Source organism: Diospyros lotus, chromosome 1 (assembly GCF_014633365.1).
Source record: "Diospyros lotus cultivar Yz01 chromosome 1, ASM1463336v1, whole genome shotgun sequence".
NCBI classification, from domain to species: Eukaryota; Viridiplantae; Streptophyta; class Magnoliopsida; order Ericales; family Ebenaceae; genus Diospyros; species Diospyros lotus.
Genome location: NC_068338.1, coordinates 4,670,059 through 4,672,834, shown reverse-complemented (window position 1 = coordinate 4,672,834; position 2,776 = coordinate 4,670,059). Strand labels below are relative to the sequence as shown.

Below are 2,776 nucleotides of genomic sequence, written 5' to 3'. Positions count from 1 at the left end.
GTGACCACAAGTCAAATGATGACTTTACACAGTCGCCACTAGGGTTTCCATTGACACCTAAAAACCTTATAGAATTGTAACGACCCGCTCCCATTTACGGGCGTCACCGATAAATAATCGACCGGATTACTCACCCGACGAACCACAACTGAAGGGTTGGACTATGTTTTAACAGGAAACGCCTTAGGTGGGAACTAGGCTTCATCCTTCCCTTCGCTCCACTCAGGAATCGGTCTCAATTTAAACAAGAAAAACTCAGCGGACCGAGACCTGAAACCCGAGTGAGCTTCACCTCTCTTCAACTCGCCCCATAGCAAGCCAGAGGTGACCAGGCACAAAGCTAGCATAACAAACATTTCGCTGAGTATTGGGGATTTATGAGAACATACCTCGCTGATCTTTACTCGATCCGAAACTTGGCTTTACCAACTAAGCCATATTCCATGAACAATCTCACAATCATTTATCACACTACGATGATTTCAACAATTAAATACATCTAGTGTTCAATATCGTTTACATTCAATTACATGAATACATATAAAAATTACAGGAGATTGCACAACAACACATCTCAGGCAACAAGCTAATTGCCATAACAGCCTCCCGGCACCATCCCTGCTTGCATCTGGACTTGCATCATCTACGCATGAGGTAAAACCTCATGAGTCATAAAGACTCAGTAAGGGTGCAATGCATGTAAATATGAATATAATCATGTTTATGTATGCCAAATGCATGCAAATGAGGCTAGGTCCAGTCATCCTCACAACCCACTAAGGTTTGAGGCATCAACCTATCAGCCCCTACCACACTAGTCCTCCATATGGCCATTGGTCCACTAGGTCTTGCATCACACAAGATATAACCACTACATGCAAATGCAACATAAAAACATTATCAAACACATTTACCAACTTGCAAGGCCGCCTCCACATGGGGCCGTCCCTTACCTGGCTCGAAGCCTCATCTCTGCCTCGACGAGAACTCTAGCCCGAACTCCGAGCTCCTCTAGGATCACCACCTTCCCGGTCGAACCTAGAGACAAACACACATAAAATCCCAACTCCATTAACATCCGGCATTAAACCAATGCCCTCAACTTTGATACACACCATCAGAATCATACATCAACAAACTTAATAAAATAATACCAACTACGGCATAGACCAGCCATCAATAATTTTCCAAACAACCCCGTGTAGGGTTTAATCCAACAATTAATTATTCTACATTAACTTGCTTAATGTAAATAATTTGGGAAGGAAATATTAATTTACCTCGACTCATCTAGGGAAAAACGTAGCCAAATGCCCATACCGGCCTTGCTTTTTATACTGCTCTCTTGTGCCCAAATCTCCATTTTGAGCTTCCGGCACGTTCCATGAGTCCCAAAATAATTTCTAGAAACTTCTCCAATTTTTCTGGAATTTTCCATATTTTCCTTATTTTCCATTTTCCTTTTTCTTTTTTTTCTTTTTCCTTCCTTCTTCCTTGGTCTTCTTCTCCACCGCGCCTAGCTCCTGCTCCTTCTTCTCTTCTTCGTTGAGCGCTGCCTGCGCAAGCCGCTGCCAGGCTTGGCACCGTCGTCTGTCGCTGCTGCCAACGCCCATGCTGATCTGGTTGCTTCCACTATCGAGCGACTGCCACCACCGGCCGTCAGCCACTGCAACAGCATTGTCGACAGCAGCCTTCGCTGCAACGTCTCAGCCAGGCCTTCCAAGCACGACCCAGCTACGTTCGCCGCCGCACCAGGTAGCCTCCGCCACCATTGCTGCTTTTCGCAAGACCCACCGGCCGCCTCAACTCATTCCCCAGCCACCGCCGCTTGCTGGTTGCGCTGCTCGACCTCCATGGCTGGCCAGCCATGGCCGCTGCATCCATGGATGCTGCTCGAGTCCCTGGCCAGACCTCGTCCGACTTCTTCTCTCTCGATCTCTCGCGATCTCCCGATCGCTTTCTCTCTCGGCTTCTCCCTCCCGAGCTCTTCTCCCTCTCCCTCTCGAACATTCATGACTCTGCTCTCATTCTCTGCTGCAATCGGCCATCTCTCTCATTACAATATACAGAGACAACACGTGAGGAAGCTTCAAGGAAGCTTCCTCCTCACACTCGGTCGTACATACGTAAATATATATAAATATATATTACATATTGACCCCCAATTTCACATTAATTCCCCTTAAGGAATTTTAATTACACTTTAGGATTTTCTATAATTGCTCTTGGACCCTCCCAAGACTTTAAATTATACCACCAAGCTACACCAAATTGTGATTTATCAAAATTAATAACCGATCGCTACTCGGGAATGCCGATCTCGTCCTTGCGCTTGCACGGGACCTTTATTCGACCCGAAAACAATTAAGGGTTGCTTTACTCAGAAAATCGAACCACCCCTAGGGTCCCCTCAGCTTCCAATTTATTCCGAAAGTTATTCCCGGTCGGACCGCTTCCAGCGTCACTATCCTCATCTCGAGACTCTCATCAATCTCTTGCCCTCTTCCCTGGATATCCAAGTCCCGAGGCACTCCCGGATGCCAATTTGGCACTTTTATTAATTAATTTATCGGGATTAACCCTTGGGCTTTCTGGACCACCCGAGGTCCTGACAAAATAATCCAAATTTATTTATTTTTCAATACCATGTAATACCGGGTATTACAAGAATCCCTTGTCGAGTCATATCTAGTCAACTTGTTCTCCAACAAGCACCCATACACTTGCCTTGGATCCCATACCACCAGCCTTGTAAGATTGGTTGTTATCTTCTTTA

At 45.8% G+C, this 2,776-nt stretch overlaps 1 long non-coding RNA gene across 1 annotated transcript; it reads right to left on the bottom strand.

Moving 5' to 3' along the window:
- Positions 1–288: 288 nt before the first annotated feature.
- On the bottom strand, positions 289–2,067 carry LOC127794654 (uncharacterized). The gene is made up of 3 exons (XR_008021704.1): positions 1,281–2,067; positions 954–1,038; positions 289–643 (listed from the first exon to the last, which is right to left on the bottom strand). It is a non-coding gene; the product is annotated as an uncharacterized LOC127794654 (long non-coding RNA).
- Positions 2,068–2,776: the final 709 nt, after the last annotated feature.